General features: G+C 38.9%; 1 protein-coding gene across 7 annotated transcripts in view; it reads right to left on the reverse strand.

Moving 5' to 3' along the window:
* LPAR1 (lysophosphatidic acid receptor 1) overlaps positions 1-26,118 on the reverse strand; it is a 170,951-nt gene that overhangs the window by 136,047 nt on the left and 8,786 nt on the right. The window contains exons 1-2 of one of the 7 annotated variants that reach the window (XM_031654395.1): positions 16,851-17,693; positions 13,720-13,815 (exon numbers count right to left, since the gene is read on the reverse strand). The exons of 5 other annotated variants lie outside the window; for them this stretch is intronic. The gene's annotated coding sequence lies outside the window, so the exon portion shown is untranslated. Of the gene's footprint in view, positions 1-13,719; positions 14,079-16,850; positions 17,694-26,118 lie in introns of those variants that run through there. One more of the 7 variants, XM_031654393.1, reaches the window with a different exon arrangement.

Genomic DNA, 26,118 nt, shown 5'->3' on the forward strand with positions numbered 1-26,118 from the left:
AAAAAATTAGCCAGGTGTGGTGGTGTGTGACTGTGGCCCCAGCTATTCGGGAGGCTGAGGTGAGAGAATTACCTGAGCCCAGGAGGCGGAGGTTGCAGTGTACTGTGATCGCACCACTGTACTCCAGTCTGAGCAACGAGTAGAGACCGTGTCTCAAAAAAAAAAAAAGAATTAAGAGGGAGGAAGCAAACTTCAGATTCCTTTTTACATTCCACAAGACCTCCCCTGATCCAGCCTCTGCCTCGTCCACTAGCAAGTCTTACATTATTTACCAACGAAACTACCTGGAGTTCCTAGAAAACATCATGGTACTTCATGCCTTCCATATTCTGTTTTCACAATTAAAATGCCTTCCTCCACTGCCTATCCACAAGATGAACTCCCTTTATCTTTCAATCTTCCAATGTCCAGCTGATGTCTCAGGAGTCTCCTTTTTAATCACTGCCACTCACACATCATCAGCAGTGCGTTGGTGTGCCCTGCTATATGCCATCACCTCTGTACCTTGCACATAAGTCATAACATTCATCACACTAAACCCTATTCAGTTATGAGACAACTGCTGGACTTTGAGCTTCCTGAGGATACAGCCAGCACTATAATTCTTTCTTTATCCTAATGCTCAGTGTGCCTGGCAATATAGACAGTGCTCAATAAAGGGTAATTGAACAAGAAAAGGAGGAATTAATAAAGGCATACAGCCACTAAAACTGAAAAATGAACTGAAGAATTGGTTTGCCCAAAAGTTCAAGTATTCTAACACAACTATTTCCTGTCCAATGATTTTCTTCATTCATGCATGCATGCATGCAAAAGGCTGTACACAAGACACAAAGTGCTGGTAATATAATCTTCCCAGCTTTCTCAAGTCACTGCAAATTCTGGTGATACAAGAGCCTTCCTAGTCAATCCCACACATACCATTCCCAATGGCCATTAGGAAGAAAAAGAAACATATACAAAATGTTGGGGAAATGCTCCCTAAAGGTTAAGCATTATAATTAACTTTCTGTCTTGGCACATCCTTTACCTTATTCCTTCTTCCTTAACACACAACACACTTACCTGCTTGTTCCATCATGAATTTGGAGTTCACCATTACCTGTGCAAATATCTATATTACCAATTCCATGCTATGGTAATTACATATTCAAAAGTTACAGACTCAACACAAAAAAAAATCCCCAATAATTTGGCTTGATCCAAATCACACCTCAAATTGGTACACAGGCAAGCCAACTCAAATAAATTCACAGGGGTATAAGGTATAACTCTTTACAGCACATAAACAAATTTTTATGCATTAGAATTAAGTATGAAAAATAAAGCCTTAAGAGATCCAGAAGAAAATATAGTAGAATGTTTATACAGTCACAGATTGAGAGGAGGCTATTTTAGCATAAGGCCAAAGAAAAGACTGATAAAGGTAACTACCTAAAATAGTTTGGATATTTGTCTCCACCCAAATCTCACACTGAAATATAACCCCCAGTGTTATACGTGGGGCCTGATGGGAGGTGTCTGTACCAAGGGACAGATCCCTATGAATGATTCTGGAACATCCTCTTGGTGGTAAGTGATCTGAGTTCTCTCAAGATATGGTCATTTAAAAGCATGTGTCACTTCACCCCAACTAACTCACTCCTTCTCTCCCTTTCTCTCTCTCTTTCAGTGGTGCTTGTTTGCTCCTGTTTTCGCCACATGAGGTGCCTGCTCACCCTTCACCTTCTGCCATGACTGTAAATTTTGTGAGGCCTCCCCAGAAGCTGAGCAGATGCCAGCACCATGCTTCCTGTAGAGCCCACAGAATTGTGAGCCAAATAATCTTCTTTTCTTTATAAATTACCTAGTCTTAGGTATTTCTTTACAACAGTATAAAAATGGCCTAATACACTACCCTAAACATTTAAAGCTTCATTATATTAAACAAATGCATATATGAAAAAATGCTTTATATCACATCATAAACTGTTAACATTCTTAAAGTTTTAAAAAAGAAAATTATATGTATTAAATATATAGCTTAAACAAGTAAATTTTTAGATGAGCATCCTAATAGAAAAATGGTTGACAAACATCCACAGGAAATTTATGAGAAATAATACAAACAATCAATAAGCATAAGAAAAAATTGTGCCTAACTTCAAGTGATTAAATAATCTAATTTTAAACATAAAATGCCCCCAACACATTGATAATTTTTCTAAATTTATAATACTCAGGTTAATGAAGTTGCTGGACTTTTGTGCATTGTGATCAGGGGTTTCACTATGGAACAACCTCATCCTGTCCCTGAAGGATGATTTTGGCAATATGTATCAAAAGCCAGACAAACACACCCTTTGATCTAGCAATTCTACTTCAAGATGTTTATCATTGGAAAAGAATCAGCAATCTGTGCTAACATACCTATTGAGGACAATCATTACAAAACTCTATCTGTGAAATTGAAAGCAACCTTAAGGTTTCAAGAAGTGGTATTAATTTAAGAGATCGAGTGTGGTGGCTCACACCTGTAATCCCAGCACTTTGGGAGGCCAAGACAGGCAGATCACCCAAGCTCAGGAGTTCAAGACCAGCCTGGCCAACATGGTAAAACTCCATCTCTACTAAAAATATAAAAATTAGCTGGGCGTGATCATGGGCACCTGTAATCCCAGCTACTCGGGAGGCTAAGGCAGGAGAATCACTTGAACCTGTCAGGTGGATGTTGCAGTGAGCCAAGATTGTGCCACCGTACTCCAACCTGGTCAACAGAACAAGACTCTGTCTCAAAAAAAAAAAAAAAAAAAAGAAAAGAAAAAAAAAAGGTTATTAATAACAATATATTTGAAGGACAAAATACGTCCTACTATTTTAAAAGTCACACTATAGATATCTTTTCCCAGAATACTAAGAGCAAAATACAGTGAAAACTCTCCTGGCACAAAAACGTGTAAAACTGCTGTGTGTGTACGCATACACAAGCACACACCTCCACCTCTGTAAATGCTTACCCAACTTGGCAAAAGTCATGAATCTCCCAAGAAACAAATATAAGTCAAGAAGTCAACTGGGAAAAGAGAAAAAAAAAAAACAACGACGACGGAGTCTGTCAGCCGATTACATCCCAATAATCCCAGGTGACTTTGAGTTTTGGCTTTAAAAGCAGAAATCAAGTGAAAAATGGAAGTCAGATCAAAGACCTCTGCAAAAAGCTGGGACATCCTACCCTTAACAGCTGAACTAATAATAAAAATACTGACCCATGTCACACAAGGAGAGGGTCAGAAAATGTGACTGTCTCACACATGGATCTAGGTAGGAAACAGTCGCCCCTGAGAATTTATATCCGGACACTTGCCCTTAATAAACTGGGGATGACCTGAATTTATACTGCTGGTGTAGCCACCCAAAACCCTCAAGCTAATAATTCAATCTGATGTGGACATGGGTTGAGAGTGCCTTTAATGCATCAAACAGAAGAAAACACAAATTCCTTCTGAACTGATTCACCTTAAGCTCTCAAAGAATTCCCAGAGAAAAAGTTCCTAGAAACATGAGCTTACATTGGGAGAGTGGGGAGTGGGATGGGATCGCAAAGCACGTACAGAAACAAGTCAACATTTACAGGAGTCATCAAAAAGAACAAATAGCAGAAACAGATTTACAAAGTCTACAGATACTAGGATTATCAAATACAGACTATAAAATAAAAATGTTTAATAGGTTTAAGAGCAAAAGAGGACTATTAAAGGATATTAAAAATGACTATACAACTTTTAAGAAGATATAAACAGAGTTCCTAAAATAAAAATAGAAACAGGGTTCCTAGAAATATAAAAACACAGTATTTCAAATTAGAAATTCAGTAGGTAATACAGCTGATTAAGTGCAACTGAAGAGATAATTAGTGAACTGGACCATTACTACAAACAAATTACACAGAGGCACAGACGGGAAATCTCAAAGTGAGGTTTAGAGTCAGGAATGAGATTAAAACAAAAAAAATTCATACCAAAACAAATTTTATTGAGCCTTTATTGACATAAAAATGTTTGACACATTCCTAAATATTTTTTAAAAGCCACAAACCAATATATACTTGTGTCATTTTTATTTTTTGAAAAGTGTGGGGTTTACAGACATAAGTGTACGTATTTGGAAGAACTGGTAAAAATGATTGGTTTATGTTTGAGTGGAAATATTTCAGTCTATTTTTAATTTAAATTTTTATAATTTCCAGGGATTCTGAATTATATATGAATCACTTTTATAGTAAAAAAAGTTATTTAAAAATTAATAGAAAATAATACTGGGCATATATATATACACACATATATATATTTGAGTATATGAAGGGACATATACCAAAACTGTTAACAGCTGCTATTTCTAGTTTGTGAGAATTTGCATGATTTGGATGATTTTTACCTATAATTTCTAATCAATAATTGAATAAATTATATGTCTAAATATGGAGGGGAAAAGACTTGGTACTTAAAAACATTAATAGAGATTTTATTATGGATGCTAAGTTACTATGATTTTTATATTTTACAAATTCTCGTTTGTTTTTGTTGTTTATATAGTTTACACTTTACATATTTTCACTTATCATTTCACAATTAGGAAAAGATATAGATAGATAGATAGATAGATAGATAGATAGATAGATAGATACATAGATAGGTCAGTTGGCCTTAGAATTGTGTACAAAACTTTGTGCAATAAAATCCCATTTTAAAATTGAAAACAAATATGCAATATATCTATATATTTACATACAATGTTTTCAGAGACAATGTTATGGGAAAGCACTGCCTTTAAATGTTAAAATTTTTAAACACAGAACAAAATTACATGCAGCTCTCATAAAGGTCTTGCAGAGGAATAACAGGCAGAAATTACAGGAGAATGTTAACAGTAGCTGTTCCTGGTGTCCTAGTTCCCTTCTTGCATTAATATCTGGGGAGGGAGAGAACAAGAGAGCCGGTCAGAGTTTCTTGATGTTAACACACATCTGGCCTCAATTTTGATTCTTGGGAACCAGAGCAGTGGAAGCAAGAGGACCAGGAAAATAAGACAGGGGCTAAAACCACCTATCTTAAAACATGTTAAAATGTGCAATCATTGAGGTGAATTAGAGGCAAAAAGTCAACATTTACTACTGCCCTTCAAGATAAGGGAAAAGGACCAATCAACCAAGAAAAAGGGAAAAGCCAATAATGCTTAACTGTTGCCACTTTTCTTAATGACATAAAAACCCACATCAGACAAATTTTTTTGGTATACTACCCTTGAACTGGAAACTACAGATTTTAATCTCTAATTTATTTAGGAATAAAAATTCAGATCACAGGCAACACACTTCCATGTGACTTTAAATGTATATTATTAGCTAATGATAGGAAAACTTCACATTGTCCAGTTGAGTTCACATAAAATGTCATGACTTCCCTTCTCCTTCCAGAAACAGATCTCTGAAAGCAGATCCCTAAAGAAGAATACCAAATATTAGCCAAAACTTAATTTATTCTATCCCACGTTCCTCTGATCTTTGAAAAAGTGATTCTGCAGTGCTTTCCAAATTCACAGCAGACACAATGTATAAACATCAAATCATCAAAGACAGTTCAAGAGAATGCCTCACTTTTAGAAACACTACAAACTAAAACTTAAGAGCTTCTGCACCTGCAAATAATAAACTTCAAAGGCAATCCAAACTATCCTGGCATTTATCATTTGTGGGCATAAGTGTGTGTAGTGGGTGTAAGTCTGTGCTTGGTTTTAATAATCAATTGACTGACCGTAGTTTAACTAGTCCTATTTCAGCCTTCAATTCGTGTAGAGTGTCCTAAAACTATTTTAAGTGTGTTGTTCATAAAATTTATAGCATCTCATGATTGGAAGAAAACTTCTGAGGTCATCTAGTTCTACATCTTATCCAATCCTATAGTCACTGCAGAATCTATTCTCTATGATGTGTGCTGGAACACTTCCAATAACGGGAAGCTCACTACCTTCCAAGGCCAGTCATGAGGTCCTTGGACAGAGAGTTTGCTAGAAATTCTCTCTCAAATGTAGTTCACATTATCTTAACTGAAAAACCCATTCCTGGGACCCAGCTACTCTTTTGTAACCAAACTGAATCCCATTCGTTAAACACAAAAGCTTATCTGGCCGATGAAGATAGAGATCAGATTGTCTGTTTCTTTCTTTCCTCTGTCTTATAATTCTATTTTGCAGATCCTTTACAACTTCTTTCCACTTTTCACTGAGAACACGACAGTTGATTTATTCTATCCTTCAAGGATGACACCTAAAACACAATATGGTACCCTTGCTGGCTAGTTCTGACCAGTCCAGAATATGATGAAACCCACTTGCTCTTAATGTTTGGATATGAGGTGTTTAGAGAGCACATGATAATGAAAAAACAAACAAACAAACAAAAAACTGCCTACAGTTTGATAAAACAGCCATTTCAAATTGGCCCAACTTTGAAAAATGCTGTACCGTGAGATGCAAAATAATAATAACTGAAGTCCCCAAATCCACTGTTTCTCAAAGAACATGTGGCCCACCAGTTGTCTGTCAAAAATGCAGAGTCTCAGCTAAGTACAGTGGCTCATGTCTGTTATTCCAACACTTTGGGAGGCCAAGGCAGAAAGATCACTTGAGCCCAGGTGTTCAAAACCAGGCTGGACAACATAGCAAGACCCCGTCTCTACAAAAAAAATTTAAAAATTAGCCAGGCATGGTGGTGCACATCTGTGGTCCCAGCTACTCAGGTAGCTGAGGTAAGAGAATTGCTTGAGCCTAGGAGTTCAAGGCTGCAATGAGCAGTTATCATGCCACTGCACTCCAGCCTGGACAACAGAGCAAAACTCTGTCTCACAAAAACAAACAAACAAACAAACAAACAAAAAATGCAGAGTCCTGGATCCTTCCCAAATTGTCTGAATCGTGAACACTGTGAGCAGGCTGAAAACTCTGCATTTAAATACACACCTCTGGCATTTCTGATGACAGTAAACAGTGAGAACCAATGCCTTACTCTATGCTTGCCAAACTGTTATTGTTTTAACAAACACAAATATGCACATGCATGCACACATGCTTGTACACACACACACACACACACACACACACTCAGTGTCCTGGCAGTCCACAAAAGCGGAAGTGAATCTGGGTTGGTCTCAGTTGATGGTAAAGCTGGGATTAGAACGAGACCGAGGTAATCACATCTTTCAGTTCCAGTCCAAGCTTGTCCCCTAAAGAAGAGAACACTATCTGGGATTTGGTAGGAGGATGAGACAGAGTTTTAAATGGGGCTGATGGGGCAAAATAAAGAGCCTAAAATAAAGCAATTACTTCATTCACACTTGATTCTTTGAGGTTGGTGGTAAAAGACTAAGAAACTGTTTAATTGAGAGGAATATGCCAAAAGAGAGGGGAGAAAAAGGCAAGGAAAGAGAGAGGAGAGGATGAAGGAAGGAAAATTGCAAGTAATAGTAAGGAGGAATTCCTGTGACTGGACAGGGTAGAACAGCTGGATTCAGCCTGTAACTTTGTGAAAGGTCTAGGATTTCACTCTCATAATTTTAATTTTCAAATTTTCTTCTGTTAATATTAAGCTTTATGTGATTTAGAAAATGTTCTCCCCTAAATAAGGAAACTCATCACGAAAGTCGCTGATATCTGCATTTGCTGCAGCAAGAACAAAAAATACATTCAAGGATTTATTTTTAATTCCAGGATGAGGTCAAATTTATGTCCTCAGAGAACAAGAAGATACTATAACAATGAAGGCCAAAAGTGCTTGTAAAATCCTTTTTGCTGTTGGGGTCACAGTTTTATAAAGTACACTTCATTCCGGTTCTAAATACACATGCAAACTACAGACAAAACATCCTACCACAAAACTAAATCTGAAAATGTCCAGAACCAACCAATCCACAATAAAGAGGTTAAACACCAAACCCGAAATGGTAAATGTAATAACCATGATCCTCACCATGTGGTAAAAGATGAATCCAATTAATGTTACCTTAAAAAGAACTTAAGTAACTCCTTCCTGTCCTAATTGCCCATTATAAGCCTCAGAAGCCAGCTGTGTGGCAGAGACAAATCAGTGACATTCAGCAAAGCATGTTCTGACCAAAGTACCACTTTACCCTGTGTGAACTCTATGAAACATGCATTAATGGATTCCAAAGGCATTTTAAGAGGCTATAACCTGTCAAACATTTACAATTACAATGGGATCAATAAGAACTAGATTTTTAGATGGCATTTTTCAGATTGCTCTATTCTGATTCCAAAAAGAAAAAGAAAAAAAGGGAGATCAAGGAGCTTGGCACAAAACAATGACATTTTGTTAAATCCTGAGGCTGGAAGAAACCTTAAAGGTTATCTAGTAAATTTCCCCAACCTTCATTCCCTCTTGCAAACAACTCAATCATCAAGCAAGTCATTATCAAGGACAATTTCATCACACCCAGCAGTCTGATCTGTCAAGTTAGTTTCTGAACTGACTATACCACTTAGCCCCTCATCCCTCAGAATTGCCTGTGACACTTCAAAATCCCCCTTTATATCTGAAACTGTGCATCTATGCAGCTGTTTGCGCTCACACACACTATTTCAGCCCTCCAAAATACCCAGCCTCCTGCTCCTCCCATTCTTTCCTGTTCAACAGCCCTATCCAAGGTCAATTCTCACAATGCCCAGCCTAAATACCATGGTCAGCCCTCTGGGCTCCCCTCACACCAGTCTGCTACCTACCATTCATGCTCCTTTCTGTCAATCTGCCCTTTAACACCGCAATCATGATTAAACTCCAAACTGCCTGTTCTGCTCCCATTCACAGCCTCCAGAGGCCTCGTGGGGAAAACTTAAGGACAAGGTAAAGCTGTCACTATTAATCAATGCGTTCTAATCTCAGATGAGCCCACAAAGAGAAGCCATCAATGCTGCCATTTCTCTCAGCACCTCTTCCAAGCCTTAAATCCCCTCAAAGAAACTCCCCAGTTTGCACATCCATCATGGAGAAGTGGATGGACATCAGGCAAGAAACCCCGCAAACCCCCATCCTTCCCATCCTTCTCTCTCTTACCAACCACCACTTAAATGATTCAAGCCATTCTTTCAGATCTCTTCTCTACACTTACCCTAGACCCATCCTCTCAACCTTGGATCACATTAGAATGACCATGTGTCTGCCCTGGCCTCTCTTTCAAAGACTGAGTCATGGCCTGAAGTGAGCCCCCTGCACATGGTATGTTTCAAAAGCTCCCCCAGGTGTTCTTAAAATAAGCCAAGGTTGGGTATTACTGGTGAAGACAATTTTATCCACGCCCATGGTTTTAAATACGAAATCTGGAGTTCTTTTCTGGGCTGTGTTCTCACATATCCAAATGCATTATAGCACATACTCCATAGGGTTTGCAAATTCAACATCTACCAAACTCCTTATCCTTCCTGTTCTAGGCTAAACTGTGTCCCCCCGAGAAATTCATATTCTGAGGTCGTAACTCCCAGTACCTCAGAATGTGACCACATTTGGAGCCAGGGTCTATAAACAGGTAATTAAGTTAAAATGAGGTCATTAGAGTAGGCCCTAATCCAATATGACTAGTGTCCTTATAAGAGGAAGAAAGTTGGATACAGGCAAGTACAGAGGAAAAACCACATGAAGACGTAGGGAGGAGATCACACATACAAGGCGAAGAGAGAGGCCTCAGAAGAAAGCAGTCCTCACAGTTCTCTACAACTTCCAGCATCCAGAATTATGAGAAAATAAATTTTTGCTGTTTCAGCCACCCAGTCCATGGGACTTTATGGCAGCCCTGGCAATCTAATATAAATACACTTCCCATGTCCTTGTTACTCTCTCCTACTTCGTCTCATTCAACGGCATTGCCATCCATTCACTATCACTCTTCCCTCTCCCTCACCCACCATATCTATTCAATAGCCAAGTTGTATCAATTCTTCCTCCTAAATGTTTTTCGTGTCTACCTTCTTCCCTCCAAACCCACTGTTACTGCCTTAACTCAAGCTCTAATTATCTCTCTTAAGATATCCCAGTACTATACGATCTCAACTTACAGGTAGAATCTTAAAAAGTTGAACCAAGAAGTAGAGGGTAGAATGATGGTCACCAGAGGCTGCGGGCAAGGGATGAAGAACAGCAGGGTGGGAGATAGGGAGTTGTTGATCAAAGGGTACAAAGTTTCAGACAGATAAGAGGAATAACTTCTTTCTGAGACCCACTGCACAGCAGAGTGGCTAGAGTCAATAATAATGTACTCTGTATTTCAAAATAAGACTAAATTTCAAATGTCTCACCATAAAAAATGATATAGGTCAGTAAAGTGATGGATATGTTAACTAGCTTGGTTTAATCATACACTGTATACATAGATCAAAACATCACATTGTACCTATAAATGCATTCAATTCTGATTTGTCAATCAAAAATATTAAATTTCTTATTAAAAAATTATGGTTGTACATATTCATGGGGTACATAGTGATATTTTGATACATACAATGTATATTAATAACCTTTAAAAAACACATGATCATCTCAATAGATGTAAATAAAGGGTGTAAAAAAAATTCATACCCTGCTGTCCTCATAATTTCAGTGGAGTCCACAAGGAAAGCGATAATCAGGGACCCCTCTAACCTTCCACCGCAAGTGGTATCAACCAAGCCCTTCCTCAGTGCCTGATCTTTCATCCCAGTACAGTGAAAGATAACAATAAATTATTGCTTAAAGCTATTTAATTTGGGATTAAAAAAACAGCAATAGTCACCTAGAATGATATGTCATGGATATCTCTCAATAATATAATTATGGGTAATTTTTTCAATTAAATTGTTCTGTGATACTGAATACAAGTATCATTTTTGTAAACAAAAATAATTTCAGAGAACCAACATTCCACCTTTCTCTTCTTTTCCAAACCTTGCTTTTAACTTTATGTGTGTATTTCTTTTTTGACCATAGGAAGTAATTCTTACACTTGGGAAAACTACTTACAGGAAAAATAAAGATGTTTTCATAAATAACTTTTTTTTAAAAAAAGCTATTCTAGTCTCTTCTACCTGCAACTATTTCTCTCGGGTGTTTGGAGAATAATCTTCCTAAAACAGAAATGTAGTATGGCAATGATCTGTTTTAAACCTTTTCCACGGTTCCGCATTGCCCCAAGCCCAGCCTCCTCATGTACAGCAAACTGAGTCCCTCAGGTACTTCTGGCTTAGGCTATAACTCACCTTGCTTGTTAAGCCCCAGCACTTTGGATCTACTCAGAAATCCCCTGACATATAATGCTAATCCACACAACTGTCTTTGCATATGCACTTGGCTTTTCCTGGAATACCCTCCCTTGTCCAAATTCCATGCCTGGCAAATACCTACTCATCTTTCCGGTCACAGCTTTTCAATGAAGCCTTTTATGGGTCCTACTCCCCACCCAGATTAATCACCGCCACCTCTATGCTGCTTCTGAACTTACACATACATCATTATACTGTGACCATATACCAGCAAATGTCACAAACACAAATACCCACAGGGACCAACCAGGTATCATAAATACATGAAGTGCCTAGTGAAAACAGACCTTCAACTTCCATGATACAGAAACTACACTTGCACGAGGAACAATCACAATGTCCACCTGTCTATGTTGACTTTTGAAATCTGACCTGAGCAAATAAATTGTATGTGGGGCCAAATTCATTTAGCACATAGACTTCCAGTCTTGCAAACTCTGGCCAAAGGCGTCAGAGCCTTCATTTCTCTTCCTTCTACTCCCTGAAGCAAAAAGACTCCAGAAAATCCATGCTCATAGGCTGATCTTTGTTCATGCTATCTTCAGTCAAGCCAGAGCTTAAAGCACAGGAACCTACACTTAACTGACCACAAAGACAGGATGCAGTATTGAGCTTAATAACCTTGAACTCACTGCCACTCAGTTCTTATCAAAAATATCCTTTTGGATGAAGTAATATTCATAGGGAACATCCTGAAAAGTATCTAATTCAGCATTCCACAAAGAATATGGAATGTCTATCCTTGGACAGAGCCAGAAGTGAGCTGCTTGTCTGAACTGTCTTGCTTTGGCTCTTACAGAATGGCTTTTCTGAGATAAGCAACTGGCATTATGCCATTAACCTACATTGAGCAATACAATTTTTTTAACCCCACTGTCACATTCATTGTAAGATTGCATTTGGAGACACGACTCATTACATTAAAGTATCTAATGTCTGGAGAACCATGGATAAAATCCCGTCTCCTCCCAGCACATGAAGAGCTGTCCCCCCTGGTTAGTCCTTATCTTCATGGTAACACAGCTCATTGAGTCCCCTCTTCATGTCAACTACGAGGAAGAACAGCAAAACGTGTGGCCCTTTTCTAATACATGAATAGCACCCTAAGGTGGGCCTTGGTCTTGGTCTCTGCTTAAATTCACACTCTCACTTCCTCTTACCCCATTTCCTTCCTATGCTTATTAAACTTCACTATATTTAATAGGAAAATAGATATGCAACTAACTTCTAACATTGCATTTATCATATGGTATCTTCATTCAGTTCCCATCCCTCGAGTCTGAGTTTTTTGAACGTGGGCCTCCATCTTGCTCACCTTTGTATCTCCAGGGTCTAGTAAGTGATCACTAATTAGATGTCAAATTTAATTGGACTACATGTGACTACTTCCAGTAATGGGTGAAACTGCAAATCTATTACCTCCTAAGGAAGCTCACTTTATTTCCCCAAGGCACAAAAGTGGTCCCTGACTGTAATATCAATGGCATCTAGAAGAAAAGTAAGCTTATGGGGAATATGCGAAATACACACTAAACCAGCACAGATATAATTACCAATTAGTTTTTAATTCTTTGCTATCCATTTTTAGAGTACTTGCTCCATTTTCTAATAGTTAACCAGTTATTTCACAGAAGTATACTCATCAGGAATACCCTACCATCAGTTGATGCAGTGAATACAGTTAAAAACAAAATTTGGCCGGGCGCAGTGGCTCACGCCTGTAATCCCAGCACTCTGGGAGGCGGAAGCAGGCAGATCACGAGATCGAGAGATCGAGACCATCTTGGCCAACATGGTGAAACCCATCTCTACTAAAAATACAAAAATTAGCTGGGCATGATGGCACATGCCTATAGTACCAGCTACTAGGAAGGCTGAGGCAGGAGAATTGCTTGAACCCAGGAGGCGGAGGTTGCAGTGAGCAGAGATCACACCACTGCACTCCAGCCTGGCGACAGAGCAAAACTCTGTTTAAAAAAAAAAAAAAAAAAAAAAAAAAAACCTTTTCACACCATATTAAAAGACATAAAAACTAAGGGAAGCTTGAAACATAATGTTCTCTGTTAGAAGACAAAACTGTGGATGAGTGAAGGATATCACCACAGTGGAGAGAACATCTGCCAATGAGGTCTAGTCAATGTCATCCACGACAGATTATTACTAAAGTTTCCCATCGCTCTAATCATTTTCCAAGTTTTACAAATCCACATTTCACTTATACTAATTTCTATCTTTAAGTTTTTCTCAAACTCTGCCGGTAGGAGTATGAAGCATTATCATTGTTTTGGAAATCAATTTAATCATTTCTATCTCTAGTCATAAAAATCATCCCTGCCTTTTAAGTTAGCACATTATATTACTGGGAATCTACTCTAAAGAAATTACCTGAAATGCAAAAATAGGCTTGCAAAGATGTTCACTGAAGTGAGTTCACTATAGCAGTAGCTGAATGGAATTAACATCACTTCTGCTTACTGCATACTATTAAGAGAAAGGACAAAGTACATAAGATTATGCCCAGTAGAATTTCAACTAGATAAAATTTACAGAGAAAATATTAGAAGGGAATATCCTATACACTTGACAATGGCTATCTCTAGGTGGGGAGTATGGGTACTTTTTCCTTCTTCTTCTTTATGTTTTTCTTTGTTTTCTAAAATGAACACAAACAGGTGTTACTTTTGAAAGTCAAGTTTTTAAACTACATTTTAAAATCGACTTGAGGCCGGGCGCGGTGGCTCAAGCCTGTAATCCCAGCACTTTGGGAGGCCGAGACGGGCGGATCACGAGGTCAGGAGATTGAGACCATCCTGGCTGACACGGTGAACCCCGGCTTCCTACTAAAAAATACACAAAACTAGCCAGGCGAGAGGTGGCTGGCGCCTGTAGTCCCAGCTACTCGGGAGGCTGGGAGGCAGGAGAATGGTGGGAACCCAGGAGGCAGAGCTTGCAGTGAGCTGAGATCCCTTCACTGCACTCCAGCCTGGGCGACAGAGCCAAACTGGCCTCAAAACAAAAAAAAAGAAAAAAAAATCGACTTGGAAACCAAAGAATATTAGTTTCAAATCAGTGATCTAACTCTTAATCAGTCTACAGAAATTACATAAAAGTTGTTGAGTACAATGCTTTTTAAAACAGCAAGTACAAAGGAAATAAAACTGTAAAAATAGGGCAATGGTTTAATGAACAGTTTAACAGCTTAATGGATTATTATCAGGCTATTAAAAATATGATTCAGACTATATTGCCTTATATAACAGTGGGTTAAAAACGATCAGTAGAGGCCGGGCACGGTGGCTCAAGCCTGTAATCCCAGCACTTTGGGAGGCCGAGACGGGCGGATCACGAGGTCAGGAGATCGAGACCATCCTAGCTGACACGGTGAAACCCCGTCTCTACTAAAAAATACAAAAACTTAGCCGGGCGAGGTGGCGGGCGCCTGTAGTCCCAGCTACTCGGGAGGCTGAGGCAGGAGAATGGCGTAAACCCAGGAGGTGGAGCTTGCAGTGAGCTGAGATCCGGCCACTGCACTCCAGCCTGGGCGACAGAGAGAGACAAAAAAAAAAAAAAAGATCAGTAGAAATAAGAACACACATTTGTTACTTCTAGGTAGAAGCAGACCATAAAATAGAACATAATAGAAATAGGCCATAAAACTAACATGACTAAATAACAAATATATTCATTAGGGAACTGCAAATACAAGTGGGTTTGTTCATGTAAATATTGCCATAATGTGATTTCAAAAATAATTTTTTAAATGTTTATAAGAATACACCAAGGGCCAGGCATGGTGGCTCACACCTCTAATCCCAACACCTTGGGAAGATTCCTCGAGCCCAGGAGTTCGAGACCAGCCTGGGCAACATAGCAAGACCCGTTCTCTATTAAAAATAACAATAATAGAGATGTATTTTAAAAGATAATAAACAGTATTTCATATAAAAACAATTAGTTTTAAATAAGTTCAACGGTTTTAAACACTTTAAGATGTGTTCACTAAAACATTTTTACTCACTGAGTTATTCTGCCATTAAAACAGGATGAAGAAGGAAAAAGGAAAGGCAGGTAAATGATAGTGTGTACTTTCTGCTGAACAGCTACTGGACAGAGTTACTACTCTTATTCCCTACCCAAATTAATGGCATATTGTATTAGCTTAGAATGCCATTAAAAAGTTCCTTGGGAGGCCGAGGTAGGCAGATCACAAGGACAAGAGATCAAGACCATGTTGGCTAACACGATGAAACCCCGTCTCTACGAAAAAAAAAAAAATACAAAATATTAGCTGGGCGTAGTGGCGGTCACCTTTAGTCCCAGCTACTCAGGAGGCTGAGGCAGGAGAATGGCGTGAACCTGGGAGGCGGAGCTTGCAGTGAGCTGAGATCACGCCACAGCACTCCAGCCTGGGTGACAGAGCCAGACTCCGTCTCAAAAAAAAAAAAAAAAAAAAAAAAGTTCCATAGATTAGGTGGCTTAAATAACAAAAATTTATTTTCTCATAATTCTAATTCTAGAGGCTAGAAATGTAATACAGGGTGCCAGCATGGTTGGTTGCTGGTGAGGGCTCTCCTTTTGGCTTGCAGACAGCTGTCTTTTCACTGTTTCCTCACACAGCCTTTCCTTGGTGAATGTATATAGAGACAAAGACCTCTCTCTTCCTCTTCCCATAAGGCCACCAATCTTATCAGATTAGGACCCCACACTTATAATCTCATTTAATCCTAATTATCTCCTAAAAGTCCTATCTCCAAATACAGCTACACGGGGGGTTAGGGCTCCAACATGAATATTAGGGAGAAAATCCAGTCCATAGCAAATGTTAAATATGTTTTATAATAAATCTCTTGTAGAAAGAATACATTTTGTCATGAGACCTCGGCTAATTCTTGCTTCTAGAGAAATAGTATTCAACAAGGTTCCTAATCCCTGAATCAGATGAGAATTTGTGATTTCAAAGCCAAATTAAATCACAAATTAAGATGGCCAAATGTTTAAAGAGAAGCTAGGACTTTTTCCCAAGGTCATGGTGACTAAACCCCTGCTTGAGTGTTGAAATGCCCTTGAACAATCAGAGAAGTTCAACTGATGCTTCCAACTCTGAAAATAAATTTCTCCTGGGAGCTTTAGACTTTTGTCTACACCACTTCTCTCTTAGGGCTCTCCAGAATGCCTTTTGTGGAATTCTAGGCCAGGCGTCTACATGCTCTGTGCCTCTTCCTGGCTTTGTCTACCTTGAACCTACCCTAACCCCATGACCGCAACCCCTTCAGACCCAACCTGTTTCTAGTACTAGCGTTGAGCACCTGTGCCTAGTACCTGCTTGGACCTACACATTACCAAACATTGCCTGTGCCTGTGTGACCTGCCCCCACCTTGTCTCAGATCAGGAGCCTAGAGTCCTGGATGGTTTCCATATAATAATTAGCTTAAGAAGATATTCAACAACAAATAAAAAAAAAAAATCAACTGATGAATCAGCACCAAAACACACTAAGTAAAATCTCCATAGTTACCTGGACTTCCTGAGTAAATATTTTACTATGAATGAGGAATTCAGTAGAGTTCAGACAAACAGAAAAAGCATGCATCTCATCTTTCTTCCCTTGATTTCTAAGCAAAAAATAAGAACAAGTGTAATAACATATTCACATTACAATAAATGAACTTGAAAGACTGAATATACTGAATTACAAAAAATAATGTTGAAATGTATTTGAATCAACTGATTTAATATACTGGTAAGAAAAGCTGAGTTGGTGGGGGAAATGGAAGACGCTGGTCAAAGGGTACAGACTTCCAGTTATGAGTAAGTTCTGGGGATCTAACGCACAGCATGGTGATGATAGTTAATAGTACTCATTTCACAGTATATATGTATATCATCATCCTAAGTAGACCTTAAGTACAGTTTTGCTTGTCATTATGCATCAATAAAGCTAGGAGGAAAAAGAAAAGATAAGCTGAATTGCCAAGTACCTTTCATTCTCTTCCCATTTCTTATCAAATATTCCTTAAACTTAGTATAATCATTAAAACTGAATTCATCTTCCATATGATTCCTTAGCCCTTTAAATCTTTTTAAAATAACATCACCCTCATCCAATGGGTTTTTATAAAATGTGGATTATACATAACTTAGATGCTGCATATTTCTCCAAAGCAAGCATCCAGCATATAAACATAAGATAATCATATTCTTCCATGTTTGCTGAATCTGAAAGGATTAAAAAAAATAATTTCAAGTGTGGTCAAACTACAAACTATGATATAAAGTATTAAAGATTTAAGTCAGTCACCGTGGCTCATGCCTGTAATGCCAACACTTTGGGAGGCCCAGGTGGGCGGATTGCCTGAGGTCAGGAGTTCAAGACCAGCCTGGCCAACATGGTGAAACAAATCTCTACTAAAAATACAAAAATTAGCTCAGTGTGGGGGTGGACACCTGTAATCCCAGCTACTCAAGAGGCTGAGGCAGGAGAATCTCTTGAACCACCCAGGAGGTGGAGGTTGCAGTGAGCCAAGATCCCACCACTGCACTCCAGCCTGGGTGACAGAGCGAGACTCCATCACCAAAAGAAAAAAAAAAAGTCTCAAGAGAATTCTAATCTTTGCCCATTCTTCCATGTTTTAATGAGAAGCATTAGCAGTGTTGCCCAATGTGAAGGAATTAGTGCCACCTGAGCCTGACTCCACAAAGACACAGAAAAATGCAAATACCTGGAGTTCTCCCAAGTTTGGCCTGAGCTTGTCAGACTAGGTTAGTTAAATGGTGGGGTGCCAAGTCTTTAAAGAGTCAGAGCAAAGTTGAAAAGAGAAAGCATAAAGGCACTTAATATTAATAATAGGACTGGGAGAATGATTCTTGAAAACTGATTTCAAGTCCTCCATTTTAAGACAAGGATCCCAGGGCCTCAAAGGTTGGATATCAAAGGTCAAGGGTACCATGCGCAGCATTGGAAGAACTGGCACTTGAATCATGGTCTCCCATCTCATGTGGTCTCCAACTTACTTTATGGATTTCTAATTTAAAAGCTTTCTTTTAAACTCTTCATGCAGTTTTAAAAGAGGATGGGGGAAACGAACACTAAAATCCTACCAAGTTAAAAAAATAAAAATCCTAGCACAGCAATAATTCCTATCATTATATTCAAAATCAACAAGCAATGAAATACTCACCCAACCATCCGATCTTCACTCACCAAAACTTAACTTCAGTGTTATAATTTCTTACAAATTATGCATAGTTACAAAATTGGTAATTATACTATATAAAAGTATTTTTTAATCCAACCAAACCTACTTCTCCTACAGATCATACACAACTTTGTACAGCTCCTCATACGGAGCAAGCCTTCAAAAAAACCCTGCTATTTAGCAATATACGATATTGCTTTAATACAAAACTACTTCAACAAACGCTAACACCCATCTCCCCAAAAAAATCCTTGACATTCCTATTTGACTTTTGTCAAGTAAGAAAAAAAAAAAAAAAAAGCCACAAACAGGAAGACCCACTATCACAAAAAATGCCAACTCATCAAACAAAGAAGATTGCCTTCCACCTGTCTTTCCCTTCCAGTTTTCTATTTTGCATCTGTTACTATTTCTTCCATGACTCTACAATCCCACACACACACCCCTGCTCAGTCCTTCACAGAGTTAACCCATTCTCATTCTGCAGACCTAACCAAATGTCGCTTCCCCAGGGAAATCCTGAATCACCCCCAAAGTCAGATGAGGTTCCCCTGCTTAATCGCTTTTGCTCTTTTCTCCCACAGAATTGATCATGCACAGTATATATACATTTGGATGATTTTATTTGGTTCATGTGCTCCATCCCACTAGACTCTATGCGTCATGCCTCCAGTGATAACGACTGCTTTACTCATCACTCTATTCCCAGCTACTACCAAGATAACCGCTAATGTACCTAACAAATGGATGTTGAAAAATGAATGAACCTGATTTTAAACAGCACAGCAACAGACTAGATCGTGTCTTTCAAACTGCAGTTTATGACCAGATCAGTGTTTTCAAAATGTATGAGTTGTAGCCAGTACTTTTAAAAATGAAAATGAACAAATTATCATAGGAAAAAATAGAAAATATCAGAGTTTATTATGTGTAGTAAACTATATACAACTAATGTCTCATTCATATACATATATGAACATTTCTAACTATGGGTCATGATTAAAAAGTTCAAAAGTCACTGAACTAAATGGCCCAATAAAACTCATCCCAATTTCCCATTAAAATGCTCAAGAAGGTGCACACAAAGACAAAAATTAGCAATAGCATTAAAAATATACAAGGAAAAAGCAGCCAAAGTCAAGGCATTATTTCCACTAACTACATAGTACAAAAAATGGGTAAGAAGCATGTTCTTGGACCATATGCACGATGTATACCATACCTTTTGAACTTCAACAAGATAGATTCTCTAACAAATGTAGAAAAAAGTCCTGAGTTGAACTCAGGAAATGCAGAAGATGCAACTGGCCAGATAAATCTGAAGAGCCAGTAATATTAGACTGAACCGCAGAAAACTGCCATTATGTAGGTCAAGAGCAAATACCAGCAATATCATATGATTCAACTTACCAATGAAGATAATGAAAATGGCAGCTAATACATTCAGTGTGCTGGGCATCTTTTATATATGCGTGTGTGTGTGTGCGTGTGTGTACACACACACTTTAAGTTCTGGAATACATGTACAGAACGTGCAGGTTTGTTACACAGGTATAAATGTGCCATGGTGGTTTGCTGCACCCATAAACTCGTCATCTACATTAGGTATTTCTCCTAATGTTATCCCTCCCCTTGTCCCCCACCCCGACAGGCCCCGGTGTGTGATGTTCCCCTCTCTGTGCCCATATGTTCTCATTGTTCAACTCCCACTTATGAGTGAGAACATGCAGTGTTAGGTTTTCTGTTCTTGTGTTAGTTTGCTGAGAATGATCATTTCCAGTTTCATCCACGTCCCCACAGAGGGCATGAACTCATCCTTTTTTATGGCTGCATAGTATTCCATGGTGTATATGTGCCACATTTTCTTTATCCAGTCTATCATTCATGGACATGTGAGTTGGTTCCAAGTCTTTGCTATTGTAAATAGTGCTGCAGTAAACATATGTGTGCATGCGTCTTTATAAATAGAATGATTTATAATCCTTTGGGTATATACCCAGGAATGGGATTGCTGGGTCAAATGGTATTTCTGGTTCTGAATCCTTGAGGAATCACCACACTGTCTTCCACAATGGTTGAACTAATTTACAGTCCCACCAACAGTATAAAAGTGTTCCTATTTCTCCACATCCTCTCCAGCATCTGTTGATTCCTGATTTTTTAATGATCGCCATTCTAACTGGTATGAGATGATATCTCATTGTGGTTTTGATTTGTATTTCTCTAATGACCAGTGATGATGAGCTTTTTTTCATGTTTATTGGCTGCATAAATGTCTTCTTTTGAAAAGTGTCTGTTCATAACCTTCACCCACGTTTTGATGGAGTTCTTTTTTTCTTGTAAATTTGTTTAAGTTCCTTGTAGATTCTGGACATTAGCCTTTTGTCAGATGAATAGATTGCAAAAATTTTTTCCCACTCTGTAGGTTGCCTGCTCACTCTGATGATAGTTTTGCTGTGCAGAAGCTCTTTAGCTTAGTTAGATCCCACTTGTCAATTTTGACTTTGGTTGCAATTGCTTTTGGTGGCACACACATGCCTGTGTCCTGAATGGTATTGCCTGGGTTTTCTTTTAGGGTTTTTATGGTTTTAGTTCTACGTTTAAGTCTTTAATCCATCTTAATCTTTGTATAAGGTGTAAGGAAGGGGTCCAGTTTCACTTTTCTACATATGGCTAGCCAGTTTTCCCAACACCATTTATTAAATAGGAAATCCTTTCCCCATTGCTTGTTTTTGTCCAGTTTGTCAAAGATCAGATGGTTATAGATGTGTCGTGTTATTTCTGAGGCCTCTGTTCTGTTCCATTGGTCTATATATCTGTTTTCATACCAGTAATAGCCTTGTAGTATAGTTTGAAGTCAGGTAGCGTGATGCCTCCAGCTTTGTTCTTTTTGCTTAGGACTGTCTTGGCTACACAGGCTCCTTTTTTAGCTCCACATGAAATTTGAAGTAGTTTTTTCTAATTCTGTGAAGAACGTCAATGGTGGCTTGATAGCAATAGCACTGAATCTATAAATTACTTTGGGCAGTATGGCCATTTTCATGATATTGATTCTTCCTATCCATGAGCATGGAATGTTTTTCCATTTGTCTGTGTCCTCTCTTGTTTCCTTGAGCACTGGCTTGTAGTTCTCCTTGAAGAGGTCCTTCACATCCCTTGTAAGTTGTATTCCTAAGTATTTTATTCTCTTGTAGCAATTGTGAATGGGAGTTCATTCATTATTTGGCTCTCTGTTCATCTATATTGGTGTATAGGAATGCTTGTGATTTTTTGCACATTGATTTTGTATTCTGAGGCTTTGCTGAAGTAGCTTATCAGCTTAAGGAGATTTGGGGCTGAGACTATGGGGTTTTCTAAAAATACAATCATGTCATCTGCAAACAAACACAATTTGACTTCGTCTCTTCCTGTATGAATACCCTTTTTTTCTCTTGCCTGATTGCCCTGGCCAGAACTTCCAATACTTATGTTGAATAGGAGTGGTGAAAGAGGGCATGCTTGTCTTGTGCCAGTTTTCAAAGGGAGTGCTTCCAGCTTTTGCCCATTCAGTATGATATTGGCTGTGGGTTTGTCATAAATAGCTCTTATTATCTTGAGATATGTTCCATCAATACCTAGTTTATTGAGTGTTTTTAGCATGAAGGGGTGTTGAATTTTATCGAAGGCCTTTTTTGCATCTATTGAGATAATCATGTGGTTTTTGTCATTGGTTCTGTTTATGCAATGGATTACATTTATTGATTTGTATATGTTGAACCAGCTCTGCATCCCAGGGATGAAGCCAACTTGATTGTGGTGGATAAGCTTTTTAATGTGCTGCTGGATTCAGTTTGCCAGTATTTTATTGAGGATTTTCGCATCAATGTTCATCAGGGATATTGGCCTGAAATTTTCTTTTTTTGTTATGTCTCTGCCAGGTTTTAGCATCAGGATGATGCTGGCCTCATAAAATGAGCTAGGGAGGAGTCCCTCTTTTTCTATCATTTGGAATAGTTTCAGAAGGAATGATCTCAGCTCCTCTTTGTATCTCTAGTGAAATTCAGTTGTGAATCCATCTGGTCCTGGGCTTTTTTTTGGTTGGTAGGCTATTAAATACTGCCTCAATTTCAGAACTCTCCACCCCACATCAACAGGCCAGGTGTGGCATTCATGCCTGCAATCCCAACAGTTTGGGAAGTCAAGGTGAGAGTTAGGGACTAGCCTGAGTAATAAAGCAAGACCCTGTCTCTACCCAAAAAATAAATAAATAAATAACCAAACATGGTGGCATGTGCTTGTAGTCCCAGCTACTCAGGAAGCTGAAGCAGGAGGATGGCTTGAGCCCAGGAGTTTGAGGCCACAGTGAGCTATGATTGAGCAACTGAACTCCAGCCTGGGTGACACAGCAAAACATGGTCTTTAAGAAACAAAACAAGAAAAATATTTTGGGTAAACAGCAGAAAACAAAAACAGAATTTTTTTTAAAGTCTTGTCCTCATCTAAGAAGTCAGAAGGAAAGTGCAATGGAGAAGAAAATATCAGGCAAGCTGGGTAGACAGGAAAGGTCACACAATTTTAAGTGCAGTGATAGAAGGCCTCAGTATGGAGTTGACCTTTGAGGTAAGACATGAAAATAATGAAAGCAGGCGTGTGGATATGTAGGAAAGAGCGTCCTAGGCAGAAGGACACAGACCAGGAAACCACAGTCTACTGTGTGGATAAGCTCAAAAACAGAGATCATTTAGAGTAAGGATACAACTCTGGGTACATCAACACGGAAATATGGGCAGAGAAGCACAAGTCCTCAAAAAAAAAAAACAAAACAAAACAAAAAGAAGCAAGCAGAGATACAGAATGACTAAACATAATTAGGTGTATTTAATTAGTCACACACATTAAATAGTGTGACTAATATGTAGCCATTAGAAGTTAAAAATGGAAGATTTTAATGGCCTGTGTACATACTTATGATACAAAGGAGAATGCTGTTAAATATTCTGTAAAAGTAAATTTTTTTTTTTTTTTTTTTTTTTTTTTTTTTGTTTGAGGCAGAGTCTCGCTCTGTCACCCAGGCTGGAGTGCAGTGGCACAAACTCAGCTCACTGCAACCTTCGCCTCCTGGGTTCAAGAGAGCACATCCAGCTAATTTTTGTATTTTTAGTAGAGACAGGGTTTTATCATGTTGGCCAGGCTGGTCTTCAACTCCTGACCTCAAGTGATCTGCCCACCTTGGCCTCCCAAAGTGCTGGGATTACTAGCGTGAGCCACCATGCCTAGCAAGAAAGTCAATCTTAAGTGGTGGAGTTACACATGAATCCCCTGTACGTTCCAAATGTTTTAAAATGAGCATGTACTGTTTTTCCCTATCGAATTGAAATGAGTATAATTTAAAAGAATCATAATGGCTTAGAAAAAGGAAAACTAAGAATAAACTTATCTTTTTTCTATCTTGCATGCAAGAAGGCATGCCAATAAAATTATCTAAAGTGAAAATAAATTCTTAATTACAAAAAGACTTTTTTTTTTAACCAAGTAAAGGACAAACTTGCACTGCATCCTACTTTTTAGTAGGCAACTAAAGCTTAAAATTATTTGATCAGCTTTTAAAACCTCTGTGACAAACCTTTATGAGTTTCTCAAAGTGTGGTCTTTAGGCTACTGAAATTTCCAAAGTTCTTCTGGAGGTTTATCTTTTATATGACAGCAATGTGACACTCACTGTCACTAGTCCTACAGTATATTAAAACTATATCTGCAAGGCTGGGCGCGCTGGCTCAAGCCTGTAATCCCAGCACTTTGGGAGGCCGATACGGGTGGATCACGAGGTCAGGAGATCGAGACCATCCTGGCTAACACAGTGAAACCCTGTCTCTACTAAAAAATACAAAAAAACTAGCCGGGCGAGGTGGCGGGCGCCTGTAGTCCCAGCTACTCGGGAGAATGGCGTAAACCCGGGAGGCAGAGCTTGCAGTGAGCTGAGATCCAGCCACTGCACTCCAGCTTGGGTGACAGAGCCAGACTCCGTCTCAAAAAAAAAAAAAAAAAAAAAAACTATATCTACAATTTCCCCCAGACCTCGAATCACCACCTAATTATGGTAAGAAGTTTTTTCCAGATAACAATAGCTGGAATGGGCTGTTTCAGGGATTTTTTATTCACCCCAATGGGATATTGTTGAAATTTGCACCATTTCCTTCCTATATCCCCAGGACCACCTATCAAGAGAAGCCATAGTAAATACTCAACAAATGCTTGATAACCCATAAAACTACTTTAATCTGCTAAAGAAAAATATTGAATTGAAATAAGTCTTGTCCTTGTGAAAATATATCACTCTTTTCACTCTACAAGTGCTCTCCATCTTATCACACACATTTCACTGGCATTTACTTCTACATTTAGCAATTATTCCCGAATACTGCCAACTGACTCCTCAGCTAAACTTCAAACTCAAATTGCCAGCTACCAGCTGAAAATCTCTGCCTGCGTGGTTTTAGACATGTCTAAAACTAACAAGCCTCACTGCAACAATTAGCATACTCTCATGTCCTGTCTGGTAATGGCATCAACATGCCCTTTTTTGTCCTCAGTAGTCTCCAGTACCCTTCTACCTCCACAACCTTTGAGACTGGTCCCACCACTTCCTGCCACAAACCGTCAATTCCAGGCACTCCTCCCCAAGCCTGTCACTCAATGGGTCTTCCTCATTACTCTTCGTCATGGAATGAGCTCCACAGACCATCAAGGCTGGCATCCTGCTGCAAGTCATTTCCCCCCCTAAGGCTGACTTACCCTCTCCATCCTCACATACACAGAAAGCTCTTTGTTTGAACCTTGGTTTACCATATTCATCACCACCTACCTGATCTTAATGATTTGAGTCCATGTCACTCCATGTTCATGACCTACTCAAGAGTGGGGACCATACTTTCTTAAATTTTTTTGACTTTAGTGTCCTCAGGCCAAGCACGATGGCTTGCGCCTATAAACCCAGCACTCTGAGAGGCCAAGGCAGGTGGTTCACTTGAGGCCAGGAGTCCAAGACCAGCCTGGCCAACATGGCGAAACGCCATCTCTACCAAAAAATACAAAAAAAAATTAGCCAAGCATGGTGGCGCACGTCTGTGGTCCCAGCTACTTGGAAGGCTAAGGCAAGAGAATTGCTTGAATCCAGGAGGCAGTGAGCCAAGATCATGCCATTGCACTCCAGCCTGGGCGATAAAGTGAGACTCTGCTTCAAAAAAAAAAAAAAAAAAAATTAGTGTCCTCAGCCAAACATAGAGGACACAGAAGTTCTCCAAGATCTCAGTTGCACAAAACTAAATTGACAGCGTCTCAAAGTGACCAGAGAACATATGGTGCTGAATCTGGAAAAGTCAGTCACCTTGCCTTAGCCTTTGAACCTTTACTTCTTTGTGCCTAGTCAGAAAGTAAAGCAAGTAGCTCTCTGTGGAACTACAATAAATAGTGGGCACAGAATGAATGCCTCATTTACTTGACAATAATCCTTCTCCCCACAATCCTAGTCCAAGAAGGCAAAGCATCCCCTTAACAAAAGGCAACTCTGTTTCATTTGTGTTATTCTCTTAGTAAGAACACACCATCCTT

Source organism: Papio anubis, chromosome 13, assembly GCF_008728515.1.
Source record: "Papio anubis isolate 15944 chromosome 13, Panubis1.0, whole genome shotgun sequence".
In the NCBI taxonomy this organism is placed as follows: Eukaryota; Metazoa; Chordata; class Mammalia; order Primates; family Cercopithecidae; genus Papio; species Papio anubis.